We start from the raw sequence: 23,934 nt of genomic DNA, 5'->3' as shown, positions 1-23,934 counted from the left end.
AGATTAATGCTTATGAAGAAATATAAAATCTCATCCCTTCCCCAATATCGCGCCACACCCCTACCCCTTAATTCCCTGGTTGAACTTGATGGACATATGTCTTTTTTCGACCGTACTAACTATGTAACTATGTAACATAACATGGGGGGGGGGGGGTCTCCTGGCTGTTCACACAGGTGTGTCATTGCTGTACATTGACCATGCATTGCTTCTGTGGTATTGCAAAGGCAAAGACAAATGCTTCCAGCCATCCATTGCACTAATGGATTGGTCATCAGCTGGTTGTCTATGTCCCGCATCAATATAGACCAAAGTACAGAGGGTTAGGCTATGCTATTGTGCACCTACCTGATGCATCAGAAGGTGCGAGGCCCTTGCTAAATTCTGTGCACAGACTTTGAGATCTATACTTTAGACTGTATCTAAACCTGCTCCAACATGGACTGACATTCTGGCCTACTTTCAGCCGATGCGACTTGTCTGTCGCTGAACAGTCGCTTTTTATGTATTCAGCACCTATGTATAATGTTGTAAAAATGCTCTAGAAGCTAAAGTCGCAGAAATGTCACACATATTTGGCCTGCAACTTTCTGTGCGACAAATTCAGACAGGAAAAATCAGTATAAATCCTTAGAAAATTATCCCCCAGTGTCTCCATCTGCTGGCGGTATTGAATAAGCATTGCTGCACTGATGGGGTATGCATTAGACGAAAAAAAAGAAGAAAAAGAAGAATAATACGCCCAGAAAAGAGGCGAAAAGGAGAAAAACGTAAAAAAACGTGAAAAAAAAGTAAGAGGAAGAGAAGGGAAAAAAAGGTGGAAATGGGTTTAAAAGTGATTTCGGCGGAGAAATATATATATATATATATATATATATATATATATATATATATATATGTCACGATGCCGGCTGGCAGGTAGTGGATCCTCTGTGCCAGAGAGGGATTGGCGTGGACCGTGCTAGAGGATCGGTTCTAAGTCACTACTGGTTTTCACCAGAGCCCGCCGCAAAGCGGGATGGTCTTGCTGCGGCGGTAGTGACCAGGTCGTATCCCCTAGCAACGGCTCAACCTCTCTGGCTGCTGAAGATAGGCGCGGTACAAGGGAGTAGACAGAAGCAAGGTCGGACGTAGCAGAAGGTCGGGGCAGGCAGCAAGGATCGTAGTCAGGGGCAACGGCAGAAGGTCTGGAATCACAGGCAAGGAACACACAAGGAACGCTTTCACTGGCACTAGGGCAACAAGATCCGGCGAGGGAGTGAAGGGGAAGTGAGGTGATATAGGGAAGTGCACAGGTGTAAACACTAATTGGAACCACTGCACCAATCAGCGGTGCAGTGGCCCTTTAAATCGCAAAGACCCGGCGCGCGCGCGCCCTAGGGAGCGGGGCCGCGCGCGCCGGGACAGAACTGACGGGGAGCGAGTAAGGTACGGGAGCCGGGGTGCGCATCGCGAGCGGGCGCTACCCGCATCGCGAATCGCATCCCGGCCGGAGGTAGTAACGCAGCGCCCCGGGTCCGTGGAACCGACCGGGGCGCTGCAGTGAGGGAAGTGTAGCGAGCGCTCCGGGGAGGAGCGGGGACCCGGAGCGCTCGGCGTAACAGTACCCCCCCCCTTGGGTCTCCCCCTCTTCTTGGGGCCTGAGAACCTGAGGATCAGACTTTTGTCCAGGATATTGTCCTCAGGTTCCCAGGACCTCTCTTCTGGACCACAACCCTCCCAATCCACTAAAAAAAAAGTTCTTCCCCTGACCTTTTTAGAGGCCAAAATCTCTTTGACAGAGAAGATGTCCGAGGAGCCGGAAACAGGAGTGGGAGGAACAGATTTAGGAGAAAAACGGTTGAGGATGAGAGGTTTAAGAAGAGAGACGTGAAAGGCATTAGGGATACGAAGAGAAGGAGGAAGAAGAAGTTTGTAAGAGACAGGATTAATTTGACACAAAACTTTAAAAGGACCAAGATAGCGTGGTCCCAACTTATAGCTCGGGACACGGAAACGGACATATTTAGCGGAGAGCCATACCTTGTCTCCAGGGGAAAAAATGGGAGGAGCTCTTCTTTTCTTATCTGCGAATCTCTTCATGCGAGAAGAAGCCTGTAAGAGAGAATTTTGGGTCTCTTTCCATATGGTGGAAAGATCACGAGAAATTTCATCCACAGCGGGCAGACCAGAGGGCAAGGGGGTAGGGAGGGGGGGAAGAGGGTGACGGCCGTACACCACGAAAAACGGAGATTTGGAGGAAGATTCAGAGATTCTGAAATTATACGAGAATTCGGCCCAAGGTAGAAGATCTGCCCAGTCATCCTGGCGGGAGGAAACAAAATGTCGTAAATAGTCACCCAAGATCTGGTTAATTCTCTCTACTTGTCCATTGGATTGAGGATGGTATGCAGAAGAAAAATTTAATTGAATCTTGAGTTGTTTACAGAGAGCCCTCCAGAATTTAGACACAAATTGGACGCCTCTATCCGAGACGATCTGTGTAGGCAACCCGTGAAGACGAAAAATGTGTACAAAAAATTGTTTAGCCAACTGAGGCGCTGAAGGAAGACCAGGAAGAGGGATGAAATGTGCCATTTTGGAGAATCGATCAACGACCACCCAAATAACAGTGTTGCCATGGGATGGGGGTAAGTCAGTAATAAAATCCATACCAATCAGAGACCAAGGTTGTTCGGGGACAGGTAGAGGATGAAGAAAACCAGCGGGCTTCTGGCGAGGAGTCTTATCCCGGGCACAGATAGTGCAGGCTCGCACAAAGTCCACCACATCAGTCTCTAGAGTCGGCCACCAATAGAAGCGAGAGATGAGTTGCACAGATTTCTTGATGCCCGCATGACCTGCGAGATGGGAGGAGTGACCCCATTTGAGGATCCCAAGGCGTTGGCGTGGAGAAACAAAGGTCTTTCCTGGAGGAGTTTGCCTGATGGAGGCTGGAGAAGTGGAAATCAGGCAGTCAGGAGGAATGATGTGTTGAGGAGAGAGTTCAATTTCAGAGGCATCTGAGGAACGAGAGAGAGCATCGGCCCTAATGTTTTTATCAGCAGGCCGAAAGTGAATTTCAAAATTAAATCGGGCAAAGAACAGAGACCACCTGGCCTGACGAGGATTCAGCCGTTGGGCAGACTGGAGGTAGGAGAGGTTCTTGTGATCGGTGTAAATAATAACTGGAAATCTTGATCCCTCCAGCAGATGCCTCCATTCCTCAAGTGCTAATTTAATGGCTAGAAGCTCTCGATCCCCGATGGAGTAGTTCCTCTCCGCCGGAGAGAAGGTCCTGGAAAAAAAACCACAAGTAACAGCATGCCCGGAAGAGTTTTTTTGTAGAAGGACAGCTCCAGCTCCCACTGAGGAGGCATCAACCTCCAATAGGAAGGGTTTAGATGGGTCAGGTCTGGAGAGCACGGGAGCCGAAGAAAAGGCAGACTTGAGTCGTTTAAAGGCGTCTTCCGCTTGAGGAGGCCAAGACTTGGGATCGGCATTTTTTTTTGTTAAAGCCACAATAGGAGCCACAATGGTAGAAAAATGTGGAATAAATTGCCTGTAATAATTGGCGAACCCCAAAAAACGTTGGATGGCACGGAGTCCGGAGGGGCGTGGCCAATCTAAGACGGCAGAGAGTTTATCTGGGTCCATTTGTAGTCCCTGGCCAGAGACCAAGTATCCTAGAAAAGGAAGAGATTGGCATTCAAACAGACATTTCTCTATTTTGGCATAGAGTTGATTATCACGAAGTCTCTGAAGAACCATACGGACATGCTGGCGGTGTTCTTCAAGATTGGCAGAAAAAATCAGGATATCGTCCAGATATACAACAACACAGGAGTATAGTAGATCACGAAAAATTTCATTAACAAAGTCTTGGAAGACGGCAGGGGCGTTGCATAGACCAAAGGGCATGACCAGATACTCAAAGTGTCCATCTCTGGTGTTAAATGCCGTTTTCCATTCATCCCCCTCTCTGATGCGGATGAGATTATAAGCACCTCTTAAGTCCAGTTTGGTAAAAATATGGGCACCTTGGAGACGATCAAAGAGTTCAGAGATGAGGGGTAGGGGGTAGCGGTTCTTAACCGTGATTTTATTAAGACCGCGGTAGTCAATGCAAGGACGTAGAGAGCCATCTTTTTTGGACACAAAGAAAAATCCGGCTCCGGCAGGAGAGGAGGATTTACGGATAAAGCCCTTTTTTAAATTTTCTTGGACGTATTCAGACATGGCAAGAGTCTCTGGGACGGACAGAGGATAGATTCTGCCCCGGGGTGGAGTAGTGCCCGGGAGGAGGTCAATGGGACAATCATAAGGCCTGTGAGGAGGTAGAGTCTCAGCTTGTTTTTTGCAAAAAACGTCCGCAAAGTCCATATAGGCCTTAGGGAGACCGGTTACATGAGGAAGCACAGGGACACGGCAAGGTTTACTGGGAACCGGTTTTAAGCAGTCCTTGGAACAAGAGGGCCCCCAACTCTTGATCTCCCCAGTGGACCAATCCAGGATTGGGGAATGGAGTTGAAGCCAGGGAAGTCCAAGAAGGATTTCAGAAGTGCAATTGGGGAGGACCAACAGTTCAATCCTCTCGTGATGAGATCCGATGCACATTAGAAGGGGCTCCGTGCGGAAACGTATAGTACAGTCCAATCTTTCATTGTTTACACAATTGATGTAGAGGGGTCTGGCGAGACTGATCACCGGGATGTTGAACCTGTTGACGAGAGAGGCTAAGATGAAATTTCCTGCAGATCCAGAGTCCAAGAAGGCCACAGCAGAGAAGGAGAAGGCAGAGGCAGACATCCGCACAGGCACAGTAAGACGTGGAGAAGCAGAGTAGACATCAAGGACTGTCTCACCTTTGTGCGGAGTCAGCGGACGTCTTTCCAGGCGGGGAGGACGGATAGGACAATCCTTCAGGAAGTGTTCGGTACTAGCACAGTACAGGCAGAGATTCTCCATGCGGCGTCGTGTCCTCTCTTGGGGTGTCAGGCGAGACCGGTCGACCTGCATAGCCTCCACGGCGGGAGGCACAGGAACAGATTGCAGGGGACCAGAGGAGAGAGGAGCCGGGGAGAAGAAACGCCTCGTGCGAACAGAGTCCATATCCTGGCGGAGCTCCTGACGCCGTTCGGAAAAACGCATGTCAATGCGAGTGGCAAGATGGATGAGTTCATGTAGGTTAGCAGGGATTTCTCGTGCGGCCAGAACATCTTTAATGTTGCTGGATAGGCCTTTTTTAAAGGTCGCGCAGAGTGCCTCATTATTCCAGGATAATTCTGAAGCAAGGGTACGGAACTGTACGGCATACTCGCCAACGGAAGAATTACCCTGGACCAGGTTCAACAGGGCAGTCTCAGCAGAAGAGGCTCGGGCAGGTTCCTCAAAGACACTTCGAATTTCCGAGAAGAAGGAGTGTACAGAGGCAGTGACGGGGTCATTGCGGTCCCAGAGCGGTGTGGCCCAAGCCAGGGCTTTTCCAGACAGCAGGCTGACTACGAAAGCCACCTTAGACCTTTCAGTGGGGAACTGGTCCGACATCATCTCCAAGTGTAATGAACATTGGGAAAGAAAGCCACGGCAAAACTTAGAGTCCCCATCAAATTTATCCGGCAAGGATAGTCGTATTCCAGAAGCGGCCACTCGCTGCGGAGGAGGTACAGGAGCTGGCGGAGGAGATGATTGCTGGAGCTGTGGTAGTAACTGTTGTAGCATAACAGTCAGTTGAGACAGCTGTTGGCCTTGTTGCGCAATCTGTTGTGACTGCTGGGCGACCACCGTGGTGAGGTCAGCGACAACTGGCAGAGGAACTTCAGCGGGATCCATGGCCGGATCTACTGTCACGATGCCGGCTGGCAGGTAGTGGATCCTCTGTGCCAGAGAGGGATTGGCGTGGACCGTGCTAGAGGATCGGTTCTAAGTCACTACTGGTTTTCACCAGAGCCCGCCGCAAAGCGGGATGGTCTTGCTGCGGCGGTAGTGACCAGGTCGTATCCCCTAGCAACGGCTCAACCTCTCTGGCTGCTGAAGATAGGCGCGGTACAAGGGAGTAGACAGAAGCAAGGTCGGACGTAGCAGAAGGTCGGGGCAGGCAGCAAGGATCGTAGTCAGGGGCAACGGCAGAAGGTCTGGAATCACAGGCAAGGAACACACAAGGAACGCTTTCACTGGCACTAGGGCAACAAGATCCGGCGAGGGAGTGAAGGGGAAGTGAGGTGATATAGGGAAGTGCACAGGTGTAAACACTAATTGGAACCACTGCACCAATCAGCGGTGCAGTGGCCCTTTAAATCGCAAAGACCCGGCGCGCGCGCGCCCTAGGGAGCGGGGCCGCGCGCGCCGGGACAGAACTGACGGGGAGCGAGTAAGGTACGGGAGCCGGGGTGCGCATCGCGAGCGGGCGCTACCCGCATCGCGAATCGCATCCCGGCCGGAGGTAGTAACGCAGCGCCCCGGGTCCGTGGAACCGACCGGGGCGCTGCAGTGAGGGAAGTGTAGCGAGCGCTCCGGGGAGGAGCGGGGACCCGGAGCGCTCGGCGTAACAATATATATATATATACGCGCACACACACACATATATATAAACGTATTCTCCGTTGAGATATTGCAGCCGCTGCTGTGTCCAGGCCCAGGAGCCTTAGCACTGTGCTGTGATGTCACTCAATACCACTGACATCACTAGGTGTAAACAACATCTCTCCTTTGCTGTGTATGTGACTATGGAGCTGTTTGGTGATGTCGTCTATTATGGCCTTCATAGAAGCAACAGGAGATTGTTGCATCCATCTAGAACCCTCAGAACTACAGTGCTATGATGTCACTCACTTCCACAGGCCTTGCAGAGTGTAAACAACAACAACCCAGCTTTGTTGTGTATGTAACCATAGGGATTTGTGATGTCACCTAGAACCTTCACAGCAGCGACAGCTTTATGAGGAGCATCAGCACTGCTCTGCCTGAGCAGAACCATCACCGCCATAGGTTGTCAAATAACCCGGGTTTAACCCACACAGGTAAGTCCAATGGGGTGCAGGCATGTCCTCTATGCTTACAGCTTCCCGTGGGTGTTGGTTTGATACCGTTTGGGGACAGCCAAGGAGGCATCTGCAGGCAACAAAGGTAGGTGTGTGCTTGTGTGTGTGTTTCCTATGCAGATCCTAAGCCCAGTGTCACATGCAAGTAGGAGGAGTAAGAAGGGTTCCTGGCAAATCCGGGTTATGGATTGCATTTAAAAAGGCCCCATGGGAGTGCAATGGGCCCCTGTCTTGCTGCTTAGCAATAATGGTATGGGTTTAGGTTCTGCTGTGTGTACTGGTGGTTGACTGCCCCCCAGCCCAGAGTGTGCATGGAAAATTGTCTGGCAGCCTCCCTGACAGCAAGCAGTGATAGTGCCCATGAAGGGCACCTTGTTGGGCCCGCCCCTTTCACGGTTATCGCTTCTCGGCCTTTTGGCTAAGATCAAGTGTAGTATCTGTTCTTATCAGTTTAATATCTGATACGTCCCCTATCTGGGGACCATATATTAAATGGATTTTTGAGAACGGGGGCCGATTTCGAAGCTTGCTTCCGTCGCCCTATGCATTGACCCGATATGGCAGTATCTTCGGGTACAGTGCACCACCCCCTTACAGGGTTAAAAAGAAAGATTCCTACTTTCATTGCTACCTGCTTGCTGGCTAGCCAGCTAGCCAGCCCTGTGGGCCTTGCTGCTGCTGCAGCCAAAAAACAAAAGGTGGTGCTGCTGCTGCTGCTTCTGCTGCTTCTGCTTCTGCTTGTGTCTGGCCGCTGTTGGAGCGTCCAGGCACAGGACTTCTGCTGCTGCTGACTAAATGGCCTCCTTAATTGGATCATTTGAGTAGCCAGCACACCTGTGCAGGTAGGGCATGACATGATAGGCAGCTGCCTTGATAGCGGGTGGGTGCTGAATGTTCCTAATTGACAAAATAAGATTAATGCTTATGAAGAAATATAAAATCTCATCCCTTCCCCAATATCGCGCCACACCCCTACCCCTTAATTCCCTGGTTGAACTTGATGGACATATGTCTTTTTTCGACCGTACTAACTATGTAACTATGTAACATAACATGGGGGGGGGGGGGGGGGGTCTCCTGGCTGTTCACACAGGTGTGTCATTGCTGTACATTGACCATGCATTGCTTCTGTGGTATTGCAAAGGCAAAGACAAATGCTTCCAGCCATCCATTGCACTAATGGATTGGTCATCAGCTGGCTGTCTATGTCCCGCATCAATATAGACCAAAGTACAGAGGGTTAGGCTATGCTATTGTGCACCTACCTGATGCATCAGAAGGTGCGAGGCCCTTGCTAAATTCTGTGCACAGACTTTGAGATCTATACTTTAGACTGTATCTAAACCTGCTCCAACATGGACTGACATTCTGGCCTACTTTCAGCCGATGTGACTTGTCTGTCGCTGAACAGTTGCTTTTTATGTATTCAGCACCTATGTATAATGTTGTAAAAATGCTCTAGAAGCTAAAGTCGCAGAAATGTCACACATATTTGGCCTGCAACTTTCTGTGCGACAAATTCAGACAGGAAAAATCAGTATAAATCCTTAGAAAATTATCCCCCAGTGTCTCCATCTGCTGGCGGTATTGAATAAGCATTGCTGCACTGATGGGGTATGCATTAGACGAAAAAAAAGAAGAAAAAGAAGAATAATACGCCCAGAAAAGAGGCGAAAAGGAGAAAAACGTAAAAAAACGTGAAAAAAAAGTAAGAGGAAGAGAAGGGAAAAAAAGGTGGAAATGGGTTTAAAAGTGATTTCGGCGGAGAAATATATATATATATATATATATATATATATATATATATATATACGCGCACACACACACATATATATAAACGTATTCTCCGTTGAGATATTGCAGCCGCTGCTGTGTCCAGGCCCAGGAGCCTTAGCACTGTGCTGTGATGTCACTCAATACCACTGACATCACTAGGTGTAAACAACATCTCTCCTTTGCTGTCTATGTGACTATGGAGCTGTTTGGTGATGTCGTCTATTATGGCCTTCATAGAAGCAACAGGAGATTGTTGCATCCATCTAGAACCCTCAGAACTACAGTGCTATGATGTCACTCACTTCCACAGGCCTTGCAGAGTGTAAACAACAACAACCCAGCTTTGTTGTATATGTAACCATAGGGATTTGTGATGTCACCTAGAACCTTCACAGCAGCGACAGCTTTATGAGGAGCATCAGCACTGCTCTGCCTGAGCAGAACCATCACCGCCATAGGTTGTCAAATAACCCGGGTTTAACCCACACAGGTAAGTCCAATGGGGTGCAGGCATGTCCTCTATGCTTACAGCTTCCCGTGGGTGTTGGTTTGATACCGTTTGGGGACAGCCAAGGAGGCATCTGCAGGCAACAAAGGTAGGTGTGTGCTTGTGTGTGTGTTTCCTATGCAGATCCTAAGCCCAGTGTCACATGCAAGTAGGAGGAGTAAGAAGGGTTCCTGGCAAATCCGGGTTATGGATTGCATTTAAAAAGGCCCCGTGGGAGTGCAATGGGCCCCTGTCTTGCTGCTTAGCAATAATGGTATGGGTTTAGGTTCTGCTGTGTGTACTGGTGGTTGACTGCCCCCCAGCCCAGAGTGTGCATGGAAAATTGTCTGGCAGCCTCCCTGACAGCAAGCAGTGATAGTGCCCATGAAGGGCACCTTGTTGGGCCCGCCCCTTTCACGGTTATCGCTTCTCGGCCTTTTGGCTAAGATCAAGTGTAGTATCTGTTCTTATCAGTTTAATATCTGATACGTCCCCTATCTGGGGACCATATATTAAATGGATTTTTGAGAACGGGGGCCGATTTCGAAGCTTGCTTCCGTCGCCCTATGCATTGACCCGATATGGCAGTATCTTCGGGTACAGTGCACCACCCCCTTACAGGGTTAAAAAGAAAGATTCCTACTTTCATTGCTACCTGCTTGCTGGCTAGCCAGCTAGCCAGCCCTGTGGGCCTTGCTGCTGCTGCAGCCAAAAAACAAAAGGTGGTGCTGCTGCTGCTTCTGCTGCTTCTGCTTCTGCTTGTGTCTGGCCGCTGTTGGAGCGTCCAGGCACAGGACTTCTGCTGCTGCTGACTAAATGGCCTCCTTAATTGGATCATTTGAGTAGCCAGCACACCTGTGCAGGTAGGGCATGACATGATAGGCAGCTGCCTTGATAGCGGGTGGGTGCTGAATGTTCCTAATTGACAAAATAAGATTAATGCTTATGAAGAAATATAAAATCTCATCCCTTCCCCAATATCGCGCCACACCCCTACCCCTTAATTCCCTGGTTGAACTTGATGGACATATGTCTTTTTTCGACCGTACTAACTATGTAACTATGTAACATAACATGGGGGGGGGGGGGGGGGGTCTCCTGGCTGTTCACACAGGTGTGTCATTGCTGTACATTGACCATGCATTGCTTCTGTGGTATTGCAAAGGCAAAGACAAATGCTTCCAGCCATCCATTGCACTAATGGATTGGTCATCAGCTGGCTGTCTATGTCCCGCATCAATATAGACCAAAGTACAGAGGGTTAGGCTATGCTATTGTGCACCTACCTGATGCATCAGAAGGTGCGAGGCCCTTGCTAAATTCTGTGCACAGACTTTGAGATCTATACTTTAGACTGTATCTAAACCTGCTCCAACATGGACTGACATTCTGGCCTACTTTCAGCCGATGCGACTTGTCTGTCGCTGAACAGTCGCTTTTTATGTATTCAGCACCTATGTATAATGTTGTAAAAATGCTCTAGAAGCTAAAGTCGCAGAAATGTCACACATATTTGGCCTGCAACTTTCTGTGCGACAAATTCAGACAGGAAAAATCTGTATAAATCCTTAGAAAATTATCCCCCAGTGTCTCCATCTGCTGGCGGTATTGAATAAGCATTGCTGCACTGATGGGGTATGCATTAGACGAAAAAAAAGAAGAAAAAGAAGAATAATACGCCCAGAAAAGAGGCGAAAAGGAGAAAAACGTAAAAAAACGTGAAAAAAAAGTAAGAGGAAGAGAAGGGAAAAAAAGGTGGAAATGGGTTTAAAAGTGATTTCGGCAGAGAAATATATATATATATATATATATATATATATATATACGCGCACACACACACATATATATAAACGTATTCTCCGTTGAGATATTGCAGCCGCTGCTGTGTCCAGGCCCAGGAGCCTTAGCACTGTGCTGTGATGTCACTCAATACCACTGACATCACTAGGTGTAAACAACATCTCTCCTTTGCTCTGTATGTGACTATGGAGCTGTTTGGTGATGTTGTCTATTATGGCCTTCATAGAAGCAACAGGAGATTGTTGCATCCATCTAGAACCCTCAGAACTACAGTGCTATGATGTCACTCACTTCCACAGGCCTTGCAGAGTGTAAACAACAACAACCCAGCTTTGTTGTGTATGTAACCATAGGGATTTGTGATGTCACCTAGAACCTTCACAGCAGCGACAGCTTTATGAGGAGCATCAGCACTGCTCTGCCTGAGCAGAACCATCACCGCCATAGGTTGTCAAATAACCCGGGTTTAACCCACACAGGTAAGTCCAATGGGGTGCAGGCATGTCCTCTATGCTTACAGCTTCCCGTGGGTGTTGGTTTGATACCGTTTGGGGACAGCCAAGGAGGCATCTGCAGGCAACAAAGGTAGGTGTGTGCTTGTGTGTGTGTTTCCTATGCAGATCCTAAGCCCAGTGTCACATGCAAGTAGGAGGAGTAAGAAGGGTTCCTGGCAAATCCGGGTTATGGATTGCATTTAAAAAGGCCCCGTGGGAGTGCAATGGGCCCCTGTCTTGCTGCTTAGCAATAATGGTATGGGTTTAGGTTCTGCTGTGTGTACTGGTGGTTGACTGCCCCCCAGCCCAGAGTGTGCATGGAAAATTGTCTGGCAGCCTCCCTGACAGCAAGCAGTGATAGTGCCCATGAAGGGCACCTTGTTGGGCCCGCCCCTTTCACGGTTATCGCTTCTCGGCCTTTTGGCTAAGATCAAGTGTAGTATCTGTTCTTATCAGTTTAATATCTGATACGTCCCCTATCTGGGGACCATATATTAAATGGATTTTTGAGAACGGGGGCCGATTTCGAAGCTTGCTTCCGTCGCCATATGCATTGACCCGATATGGCAGTATCTTCGGGTACAGTGCACCACCCCCTTACAGGGTTAAAAAGAAAGATTCCTACTTTCATTGCTACCTGCTTGCTGGCTAGCCAGCTAGCCAGCCCTGTGGGCCTTGCTGCTGCTGCAGCCAAAAAACAAAAGGTGGTGCTGCTGCTGCTTCTGCTGCTTCTGCTTCTGCTTGTGTCTGGCCGCTGTTGGAGCGTCCAGGCACAGGACTTCTGCTGCTGCTGACTAAATGGCCTCCTTAATTGGATCATTTGAGTAGCCAGCACACCTGTGCAGGTAGGGCATGACATGATAGGCAGCTGCCTTGATAGCGGGTGGGTGCTGAATGTTCCTAATTGACAAAATAAGATTAATGCTTATGAAGAAATATAAAATCTCATCCCTTCCCCAATATCGCGCCACACCCCTACCCCTTAATTCCCTGGTTGAACTTGATGGACATATGTCTTTTTTCGACCGTACTAACTATGTAACTATGTAACATAACATGGGGGGGGGGGGGGGGTCTCCTGGCTGTTCACACAGGTGTGTCATTGCTGTACATTGACCATGCATTGCTTCTGTGGTATTGCAAAGGCAAAGACAAATGCTTCCAGCCATCCATTGCACTAATGGATTGGTCATCAGCTGGCTGTCTATGTCCCGCATCAATATAGACCAAAGTACAGAGGGTTAGGCTATGCTATTGTGCACCTACCTGATGCATCAGAAGGTGCGAGGCCCTTGCTAAATTCTGTGCACAGACTTTGAGATCTATACTTTAGACTGTATCTAAACCTGCTCCAACATGGACTGACATTCTGGCCTACTTTCAGCCGATGCGACTTGTCTGTCGCTGAACAGTCGCTTTTTATGTATTCAGCACCTATGTATAATGTTGTAAAAATGCTCTAGAAGCTAAAGTCGCAGAAATGTCACACATATTTGGCCTGCAACTTTCTGTGCGACAAATCCAGACAGGAAAAATCAGTATAAATCCTTAGAAAATTATCCCCCAGTGTCTCCATCTGCTGGCGGTATTGAATAAGCATTGCTGCACTGATGGGGTATGCATTAGACGAAAAAAAAGAAGAAAAAGAAGAATAATACGCCCAGAAAAGAGGCGAAAAGGAGAAAAACGTAAAAAAACGTGAAAAAAAAGTAAGAGGAAGAGAAGGGAAAAAAAGGTGGAAATGGGTTTAAAAGTGATTTCGGCGGAGAAATATATATATATATATATATATATATATATATATATATATATATACGCGCACACACACACATATATATAAACGTATTCTCCGTTGAGATATTGCAGCCGCTGCTGTGTCCAGGCCCAGGAGCCTTAGCACTGTGCTGTGATGTCACTCAATACCACTGACATCACTAGGTGTAAACAACATCTCTCCTTTGCTGTGTATGTGACTATGGAGCTGTTTGGTGATGTCGTCTATTATGGCCTTCATAGAAGCAACAGGAGATTGTTGCATCCATCTAGAACCCTCAGAACTACAGTGCTATGATGTCACTCACTTCCACAGGCCTTGCAGAGTGTAAACAACAACAACCCAGCTTTGTTGTGTATGTAACCATAGGGATTTGTGATGTCACCTAGAACCTTCACAGCAGCGACAGCTTTATGAGGAGCATCAGCACTGCTCTGCCTGAGCAGAACCATCACCGCCATAGGTTGTCAAATAACCCGGGTTTAACCCACACAGGTAAGTCCAATGGGGTGCAGGCATGTCCTCTATGCTTACAGCTTCCCGTGGGTGTTGGTTTGATACCGTTTGGGGACAGCCAAGGAGGCATCTGCAGGCAACAAAGGTAGGTGTGTGCTTGTGTGTGTGTTTCCTATGCAGATCCTAAGCCCAGTGTCACATGCAAGTAGGAGGAGTAAGAAGGGTTCCTGGCAAATCCGGGTTATGGATTGCATTTAAAAAGGCCCCGTGGGAGTGCAATGGGCCCCTGTCTTGCTGCTTAGCAATAATGGTATGGGTTTAGGTTCTGCTGTGTGTACTGGTGGTTGACTGCCCCCCAGCCCAGAGTGTGCATGGAAAATTGTCTGGCAGCCTCCCTGACAGCAAGCAGTGATAGTGCCCATGAAGGGCACCTTGTTGGGCCCGCCCCTTTCACGGTTATCGCTTCTCGGCCTTTTGGCTAAGATCAAGTGTAGTATCTGTTCTTATCAGTTTAATATCTGATACGTCCCCTATCTGGGGACCATATATTAAATGGATTTTTGAGAACGGGGGCCGATTTCGAAGCTTGCTTCCGTCGCCCTATGCATTGACCCAATATGGCAGTATCTTCGGGTACAGTGCACCACCCCCTTACAGGGTTAAAAAGAAAGATTCCTACTTTCATTGCTACCTGCTTGCTGGCTAGCCAGCTAGCCAGCCCTGTGGGCCTTGCTGCTGCTGCAGCCAAAAAACAAAAGGTGGTGCTGCTGCTGCTTCTGCTGCTTCTGCTTCTGCTTGTGTCTGTCCGCTGTTGGAGCGTCCAGGCACAGGACTTCTGCTGCTGCTGACTAAATGGCCTCCTTAATTGGATCATTTGAGTAGCCAGCACACCTGTGCAGGTAGGGCATGACATGATAGGCAGCTGCCTTGATAGCGGGTGGGTGCTGAATGTTCCTAATTGACAAAATAAGATTAATGCTTATGAAGAAATATAAAATCTCATCCCTTCCCCAATATCGCGCCACACCCCTACCCCTTAATTCCCTGGTTGAACTTGATGGACATATGTCTTTTTTCGACCGTACTAACTATGTAACTATGTAACATAACATGGGGGGGGGGGGTCTCCTGGCTGTTCACACAGGTGTGTCATTGCTGTACATTGACCATGCATTGCTTCTGTGGTATTGCAAAGGCAAAGACAAATGCTTCCAGCCATCCATTGCACTAATGGATTGGTCATCAGCTGGCTGTCTATGTCCCGCATCAATATAGACCAAAGTACAGAGGGTTAGGCTATGCTATTGTGCACCTACCTGATGCATCAGAAGGTGCGAGGCCCTTGCTAAATTCTGTGCACAGACTTTGAGATCTATACTTTAGACTGTATCTAAACCTGCTCCAACATGGACTGACATTCTGGCCTACTTTCAGCCGATGCGACTTGTCTGTCGCTGAACAGTCGCTTTTTATGTATTCAGCACCTATGTATAATGTTGTAAAAATGCTCTAGAAGCTAAAGTCGCAGAAATGTCACACATATTTGGCCTGCAACTTTCTGTGCGACAAATTCAGACAGGAAAAATCAGTATAAATCCTTAGAAAATTATCCCCCAGTGTCTCCATCTGCTGGCGGTATTGAATAAGCATTGCTGCACTGATGGGGTATGCATTAGACAAAAAAAAGAAGAAAAAGAAGAATAATACGCCCAGAAAAGAGGCGAAAAGGAGAAAAACGTAAAAAAACGTGAAAAAAAAGTAAGAGGAAGAGAAGGGAAAAAAAGGTGGAAATGGGTTTAAAAGTGATTTCGGCGGAGAAATATATATATATATATATATATATATATATTTATATATATATATATATATATATATATATATATATATATATACGCGCACACACACGTATTCTCCGTTGAGATATTGCAGCCGCTGCTGTGTCCAGGCCCAGGAGCCTTAGCACTGTGCTGTGATGTCACTCAATACCACTGACATCACTAGGTGTAAACAACATCTCTCCTTTGCTGTGTATGTGACTATGGAGCTGTTTGGTGATGTCGTCTATTATGGCCTTCATAGAAGCAACAGGAGATTGTTGCATCCATCTAGAACCCTCAGAACTACAGTGCTATGATGTCACTCACTTCCACAGGCCTTGCAGAGTGTAAACAACAACAACCCAGCTTTGTTGTGTATGTAACCATAGGGATTTGTGATGTCACCTAGAACCTTCACAGCAGCGACAGCTTTATGAGGAGCATCAGCACTGCTCTGCCTGAGCAGAACCATCACCGCCATAGGTTGTCAAATAACCCGGGTTTAACCCACACAGGTAAGTCCAATGGGGTGCAGGCATGTCCTCTATGCTTACAGCTTCCCGTGGGTGTTGGTTTGATACCGTTTGGGGACAGCCAAGGAGGCATCTGCAGGCAACAAAGGTAGGTGTGTGCTTGTGTGTGTGTTTCCTATGCAGATCCTAAGCCCAGTGTCACATGCAAGTAGGAGGAGTAAGAAGGGTTCCTGGCAAATCCGGGTTATGGATTGCATTTAAAAAGGCCCCGTGGGAGTGCAATGGGCCCCTGTCTTGCTGCTTAGCAATAATGGTATGGGTTTAGGTTCTGCTGTGTGTACTGGTGGTTGACTGCCCCCCAGCCCAGAGTGTGCATGGAAAATTGTCTGGCAGCCTCCCTGACAGCAAGCAGTGATAGTGCCCATGAAGGGCACCTTGTTGGGCCCGCCCCTTTCACGGTTATCGCTTCTCGGCCTTTTGGCTAAGATCAAGTGTAGTATCTGTTCTTATCAGTTTTCATGCTGGTGGGGATGGGTGCTGCATGGAGGATGCAGGTGTACCAGGGCTTTCCGGGGCTGGTTCTGAGGAATCAGCTCGACGGCTGCCCCGATGTGACCTGTTCCCTCCGGGTCTCGCCATGAGGCTGAGAGGGTCTAGAGCCGAGGTACTTTTGTGCCTCGGGGAGTGGTGACCCCGAGGTGCCGAAACTCACTGGGAGAATAGGCTCACTGAGTTGAAGCACGGGCACCATAATCTCTTCACCTTGTGGCACTCACCTCTTGATTCCCGGCCTTCTGGCTAGGATCAGAGAAATTTTTATAGATCCGGCCGGATGTCCGGGCAGTATATCTGCACACATTCACTTATTTATTTCTTTTTTTGTCTCACTGTGTCACTTTTTGCGTGTTGTGTGTTCACAGGATTTGTCAGGATGCGGTAGCCCTTCTGGGTGTCCCTCCTGGCGGTCTAGGGGAGGTGTGTGTGGCCATTAGGTTCCGCACCTCCCTGCAAACACCCCAGGTACTCCTGCTTTGGCAGGGTACCTACCGTAATCGGCTCTGCGGGCAGATACCTTGGCCAACGCCAAGGGGGATGCCGGGAGCATTTGTGGTCCCCTAGTAGCTTCGGCGAAAAGGGACATCGAACCTGGAACCTCGCAGGTACCTTTTGGTCCGGAGGCGAAGGGTAAGGTTTGTTGGGGGGCCTCTCTCCTATCGGAGAAGGGCTTGCGATAGACCGCATCCTTTGTGCACGTTTTTTTTAGTGTAACACGTTTGCACTTTTTCTTGCACTTTGGGTGAATCGAAAGCACGTTCCTCGGCTTTAGATAAAAAAAAAAAAAAAATCTGTTCTTATCAGTTTAATATCTGATACGTCCCCTATCTGGGGACCATATATTAAATGGATTTTTGAGAACGGGGGCCGATTTCGAAGCTTGCTTCCGTCGCCCTATGCATTGACCCGATATGGCAGTATCTTCGGGTACAGTGCACCACCCCCTTACAGGGTTAAAAAGAAAGATTCCTACTTTCATTGCTACCTGCTTTCTGGCTAGCCAGCTAGCCAGCCATGTGGGCCTTGCTGCTGCTGCAGCCAAAAAACAAAAGGTGGTGCTGCTGCTGCTTCTGCTGCTTCTGCTTCTGCTTGTGTCTGGCCGCTGTTGGAGCGTCCAGGCACAGGACTTCTGCTGCTGCTGACTAAATGGCCTCCTTAATTGGATCATTTGAGTAGCCAGCACACCTGTGCAGGTAGGGCATGACATGATAGGCAGCTGCCTTGATAGCGGGTGGGTGCTGAATGTTCCTAATTGACAAAATAAGATTAATGCTTATGAAGAAATATAAAATCTCATCCCTTCCCCAATATCGCGCCACACCCCTACCCCTTGATTCCCTGGTTGAACTTGATGGACATATGTCTTTTTTCGACCGTACTAACTATGTAACTATGTAACATAACATGGGGGGGGGGGTCTCCTGGCTGTTCACACAGGTGTGTCATTGCTGTACATTGACCATGCATTGCTTCTGTGGTATTGCAAAGGCAAAGACAAATGCTTCCAGCCATCCATTGCACTAATGGATTGGTCATCAGCTGGCTGTCTATGTCCCGCATCAATATAGACCAAAGTACAGAGGGTTAGGCTATGCTATTGTGCACCTACCTGATGCATCAGAAGGTGCGAGGCCCTTGCTAAATTCTGTGCACAGACTTTGAGATCTATACTTTAGACTGTATCTAAACCTGCTCCAACATGGACTGACATTCTGGCCTACTTTCAGCCGATGCGACTTGTCTGTCGCTGAACAGTCGCTTTTTATGTATTCAGCACCTATGTATAATGTTGTAAAAATGCTCTAGAAGCTAAAGTCTCAGAAATGTCACACATATTTGGCCTGCAACTTTCTGTGCGACAAATTCAGACAGGAAAAATCAGTATAAATCCTTAGAAAATTATCCCCCAGTGTCTCCATCTGCTGGCGGTATTGAATAAGCATTGCTGCACTGATGGGGTATGCATTAGACGAAAAAAAAGAAGAAAAAGAAGAATAATACGCCCAGAAAAGAGGCGAAAAGGAGAAAAACGTAAAAAAACGTGAAAAAAAAGTAAGAGGAAGAGAAGGAAAAAAAAAGGGGAAATGGGTTTAAAAGTGATTTCGGCGGAGAAATATATATATATATATATATATATATATATATATATATATATGCGCACACACACACATATATATAAACGTATTCTCCGTTGAGATATTGCAGCCGCTGCTGTGTCCAGGCCCAGGAGCCTTAGCACTGTGCTGTGATGTCACTCAATACCACTGACATCACTAGGTGTAAACAACATCTCTCCTTTGCTGTGTATGTGACTATGGAGCTGTTTGGTGATGTCGTCTATTATGGCCTTCATAGAAGCAACAGGAGATTGTTGCATCCATCTAGAACCCTCAGAACTACAGTGCTATGATGTCACTCACTTCCACAGGCCTTGCAGAGTGTAAACAACAACAACCCAGCTTTGTTGTGTATGTAACCATAGGGATTTGTGATGTCACCTAGAACCTTCACAGCAGCGACAGCTTTATGAGGAGCATCAGCACTGCTCTGCCTGAGCAGAACCATCACCGCCATAGGTTGTCAAATAACCCGGGTTTAACCCACACAGGTAAGTCCAATGGGGTGCAGGCATGTCCTCTATGCTTACAGCTTCCCGTGGGTGTTGGTTTGATACCGTTTGGGGACAGCCAAGGAGGCATCTGCAGGCAACAAAGGTAGGTGTGTGCTTGTGTGTGTGTTTCCTATGCAGATCCTAAGCCCAGTGTCACATGCAAGTAGGAGGAGTAAGAAGGGTTCCTGGCAAATCCGGGTTATGGATTGCATTTAAAAAGGCCCCGTGGGAGTGCAATGGGCCCCTGTCTTGCTGCTTAGCAATAATGGTATGGGTTTAGGTTCTGCTGTGTGTACTGGTGGTTGACTGCCCCCCAGCCCAGAGTGTGCATGGAAAATTGTCTGGCAGCCTCCCTGACAGCAAGCAGTGATAGTGCCCATGAAGGGCACCTTGTTGGGCCCGCCCCTTTCACGGTTATCGCTTCTCGGCCTTTTGGCTAAGATCAAGTGTAGTATCTGTTCTTATCAGTTTAATATCTGATACGTCCCCTATCTGGGGACCATATATTAAATGGATTTTTGAGAACGGGGGCCGATTTCGAAGCTTGCTTCCGTCGCCCTATGCATTGACCCGATATGGCAGTATCTTCGGGTACAGTGCACCACCCCCTTACAGGGTTAAAAAGAAAGATTCCTACTTTCATTGCTACCTGCTTGCTGGCTAGCCAGCTAGCCAGCCCTGTGGGCCTTGCTGCTGCTGCAGCCAAAAAACAAAAGGTGGTGCTGCTGCTGCTTCTGCTGCTTCTGCTTCTGCTTGTGTCTGGCCGCTGTTGGAGCGTCCAGGCACAGGACTTCTGCTGCTGCTGACTAAATGGCCTCCTTAATTGGATCATTTGAGTAGCCAGCACACCTGTGCAGGTAGGGCATGACATGATAGGCAGCTGCCTTGATAGCGGGTGGGTGCTGAATGTTCCTAATTGACAAAATAAGATTAATGCTTATGAAGAAATATAAAATCTCATCCCTTCCCCAATATCGCGCCACACCCCTACCCCTTAATTCCCTGGTTGAACTTGATGGACATATGTCTTTTTTCGACCGTACTAACTATGTAACTATGTAACATAACATGGGGGGGGGGGGGGTCTCCTGGCTGTTCACACAGGTGTGTCATTGCTGTACATTGACCATGCATTGCTTCTGTGGTATTGCAAAGGCAAAGACAAATGCTTCCAGCCATCCATTGCACTAATGGATTGGTCATCAGCTGGCTGTCTATGTCCCGCATCAATATAGACCAAAGTACAGAGGGTTAGGCTATGCTATTGTGCACCTACCTGATGCATCAGAAGGTGCGAGGCCCTTGCTAAATTCTGTGCACAGACTTTGAGATCTATACTTTAGACTGTATCTAAACCTGCTCCAACATGGACTGACATTCTGGCCTACTTTCAGCCGATGCGACTTGTCTGTCGCTGAACAGTCGCTTTTTATGTATTCAGCACCTATGTATAATGTTGTAAAAATGCTCTAGAAGCTAAAGTCGCAGAAATGTCACACATATTTGGCCTGCAACTTTCTGTGCGACAAATTCAGACAGGAAAAATCAGTATAAATCCTTAGAAAATTATCCCCCAGTGTCTCCATCTGCTGGCGGTATTGAATAAGCATTGCTGCACTGATGGGGTATGCATTAGACGAAAAAAAAGAAGAAAAAGAAGAATAATACGCCCAGAAAAGAGGCGAAAAGGAGAAAAACGTAAAAAAACGTGAAAAAAAAGTAAGAGGAAGAGAAGGGAAAAAAAGGTGGAAATGGGTTTAAAAGTGATTTCGGCGGAGAAATATATATATATATATATATATATATATATATATATATATATACGCGCACACACACACATATATATAAACGTATTCTCCGTTGAGATATTGCAGCCGCTGCTGTGTCCAGGCCCAGGAGCCTTAGCACTGTGCTGTGATGTCACTCAATACCACTGACATCACTAGGTGTAAACAACATCTCTCCTTTGCTGTGTATGTGACTATGGAGCTGTTTGGTGATGTCGTCTATTATGGCCTTCATAGAAGCAACAGGAGATTGTTGCATCCATCTAGAACCCTCAGAACTACAGTGCTATGATGTCACTCACTTCCACAGGCCTTGCAGAGTGTAAACAACAACAACCCAGCTTTGTTGTGTATGTAACCATAGGGATTTGTGATGTCACCTAGAACCTTCACAGCAGCGACAGCTTTATGAGGAGCATCAGCACTGCTCTGCCTGAGCAGAACCATCACCGCCATAGGTTGTCAAATAACCCGGGTTTAACCCACACAGGTAAGTCCAATGGGGTGCAGGCATGTCCTCTATGCTTACAGCTTCCCGTGGGTGTTGGTTTGATACCGTTTGGGGACAGCCAAGGAGGCATCTGCAGGCAACAAAGGTAGGTGTGTGCTTGTGTGTGTGTTTCCTATGCAGATCCTAAGCCCAGTGTCACATGCAAGTAGGAGGAGTAAGAAGGGTTCCTGGCAAATCCGGGTTATGGATTGCATTTAAAAAGGCCCCGTGGGAGTGCAATGGGCCCCTGTCTTGCTGCTTAGCAATAATGGTATGGGTTTAGGTTCTGCTGTGTGTACTGGTGGTTGACTGCCCCCCAGCCCAGAGTGTGCATGGAAAATTGTCTGGCAGCCTCCCTGACAGCAAGCAGTGATAGTGCCCATGAAGGGCACCTTGTTGGGCCCGCCCCTTTCACGGTTATCGCTTCTCGGCCTTTTGGCTAAGATCAAGTGTAGTAATACAGGAGATCTGGTCAGAAGGTACTCGGGTACCCCTCTCCTCGGCCTTGTGGGATCGCCCAGGTTTATTGCCTGGGCTTCACCCACTTGTTGCTATTGGGGAGAGGGCCTAGTCCCAGGGTAACGAGTAGCGATCGCCTCTCAAGACCTTCGGGTGGAGAGAGGTTAGAACCATGGATGATGATCCGGATCCAGGTTCTGTGCCGGCATACGCAAGGATCAAAAACACCGTGAGAGTCATTCTCACGGATGATACCAAAAGGGCGGACGATTTGAAATTCGTAGTAGAGGACGTGCTCGGAGGAGTTTTCGGAATACAGAAGGGCGAGATATTGGCAATCCAGGACTACCCGAAGCGTAAAATTTTTGATGTGACGTTCACACAAAATGGCATCCACAGAGATTTTGTTACCAGAGCTGCTGCGAGTAAAGACAAAAAGCTTCAGGGTGTCCGGATTATTGAGCACGTTCTAGACGATATTAAGCTGGTGGTAGTAAAGATGTATTCCCCTTTCGCCAACCTACACGATGTTGAGTTGTTTTTACAAGTCTATTTTAGTAAGGTTGAGTGCAGAGGAAAAATCATGAACAGCTGTGGCATCTGGACATCTAAGTGGAGATTTCAGGTTACATGCAAAAAAGATGACAGATTGCCAGGGGGAATACAACTACCACCAGCTCGTTTTAAAATAAATAATATGTGTGGCGACCTCTTTTATGCGGGGATGCCAAGCTACTGCAGGAAGTGTCACAGATATGGACACACAAAAGAAAACTGTGAAAGTACATGCAAAAAATGTGGTAGCACACAGCACGAGACAGAGAAATGCACAAGAGGAGGGAGGTGCAATTTCTGTCAACAATTCGGTCACCTTTTCTCCTCTTGTCCCCACAGACATAGGACGGAGCAGCAGTGGCAACCCTGGAGGCAGCAAGGACAGCAACCGGGACACCAGCCGAGGCAAGCAGAGCCAGTGATTACCCCCCCACAAGAGGTAAGCGGTGAGATGGAGAAGGAGAAAGACCCCCCTCAGGCAAAAGGAGGGGACCCTAAAGAGCAGAGGATGGCCAAAAAACGTGCAAGTGGTGGAAAAACTGGCCCCCAGGAGCATGCTGGGTTAAGAGAGGAGCAGACGGCGGCCGAATCCGCTCCTCAGCAACCTCTGGCTCAGGGTCCCCCTGAGAGCGATGATCCGGGTGGAGAGGTGAAGGTTAAAAGGCGGAGGGGCTCCAGAAGACTCTATTCGGAGGCGGTCCAGGGGGAGCCGATGGAAGTACCTGCGGATGCAGGGAACCCAAGTGACGTTCCTCCACAGGTCCCCATAGGGGATACCCCCCCTCCTCCCTGCCAGGAGGAGGTTTCAGGGGTGACCGTCTCTGAGGTACCAGAGACGGAACTAAGTGAACACCCGATGGAGGGGCAAGAGGTGGAAGAACCCAATGAGTCTGGAGCCCTGATTGCCAGGATGCCCGAGAACAACTATGCCTCAATCATGATGGAGGAGGGGGGTCGGCTGAGTGATGGTGCCTCCTCTCCTGCTTCCTCTATGCGTACAGTTGAGTCAGATTTTGGGGGGTATGAGGCTTCGGAGGGGGAATCAGAGGTGTAAGACGTTTTCTTGTACATTCCCATGGCTGAGTTGTCCGGTCTGTCCTTGAACGTGAGAAGTGTGAGCGCCAGAGTAAGAAGGGTTGCCCTATTTAATTACTTGTCGGTTTTTGCTGCTTCCGTCCTTTTCCTGCAGGAATGTGGCATCCCGCACAGATTAAATTATAAAGAATATGAAGATGATTGGGTGCACGGTCCATCAGTCTGGTCTGGATCAAATGAGTCCAGATCAGCAGGGGTCGCCATACTTTTTAAAGGGAACGTTTTAATTGAGAGTTTTAACGAAATTTTACCAGGCAGAATTTTATTGGTCAACGCTTTTATTAAT

The 23,934-nt window shown here is 48.1% G+C and overlaps 6 non-coding genes and 2 pseudogenes across 6 annotated transcripts; all 8 read left to right on the top strand.

Annotated features, from left to right (window-relative positions):
• The first annotated feature begins 7,417 nt into the window (after window positions 1-7,417).
• On the top strand, window positions 7,418-7,608 carry LOC130331708 (U2 spliceosomal RNA). The gene has a single exon (XR_008874555.1). It is a non-coding gene; the product is annotated as a U2 spliceosomal RNA (small nuclear RNA).
• Window positions 7,609-9,704: 2,096 nt separating this feature from the next.
• On the top strand, window positions 9,705-9,895 carry LOC130331706 (U2 spliceosomal RNA). Its single transcript, XR_008874554.1, has one exon. It is a non-coding gene; the product is annotated as a U2 spliceosomal RNA (small nuclear RNA).
• A 2,085-nt stretch (window positions 9,896-11,980) lies between these two features.
• On the top strand, window positions 11,981-12,171 carry LOC130331645 (U2 spliceosomal RNA). The gene has a single exon (XR_008874511.1). It is a non-coding gene; the product is annotated as a U2 spliceosomal RNA (small nuclear RNA).
• A 2,093-nt stretch (window positions 12,172-14,264) lies between these two features.
• LOC130331648 (U2 spliceosomal RNA) lies at window positions 14,265-14,455 on the top strand. Its single transcript, XR_008874515.1, has one exon. It is a non-coding gene; the product is annotated as a U2 spliceosomal RNA (small nuclear RNA).
• Window positions 14,456-16,557: 2,102 nt separating this feature from the next.
• LOC130331667 (U2 spliceosomal RNA) lies at window positions 16,558-16,717 on the top strand (annotated as a pseudogene).
• A 695-nt stretch (window positions 16,718-17,412) lies between these two features.
• LOC130331660 (U2 spliceosomal RNA) lies at window positions 17,413-17,594 on the top strand. Its single transcript, XR_008874524.1, has one exon. It is a non-coding gene; the product is annotated as a U2 spliceosomal RNA (small nuclear RNA).
• Window positions 17,595-19,678: 2,084 nt separating this feature from the next.
• On the top strand, window positions 19,679-19,869 carry LOC130331704 (U2 spliceosomal RNA). Its single transcript, XR_008874552.1, has one exon. It is a non-coding gene; the product is annotated as a U2 spliceosomal RNA (small nuclear RNA).
• A 2,089-nt stretch (window positions 19,870-21,958) lies between these two features.
• LOC130331677 (U2 spliceosomal RNA) lies at window positions 21,959-22,091 on the top strand (annotated as a pseudogene).
• Window positions 22,092-23,934: the final 1,843 nt, after the last annotated feature.

Source organism: Hyla sarda, unplaced genomic scaffold, assembly GCF_029499605.1.
Source record: "Hyla sarda isolate aHylSar1 unplaced genomic scaffold, aHylSar1.hap1 scaffold_353, whole genome shotgun sequence".
In the NCBI taxonomy this organism is placed as follows: Eukaryota; Metazoa; Chordata; class Amphibia; order Anura; family Hylidae; genus Hyla; species Hyla sarda.
This window is presented reverse-complemented; position numbering and strand designations above follow the sequence as displayed.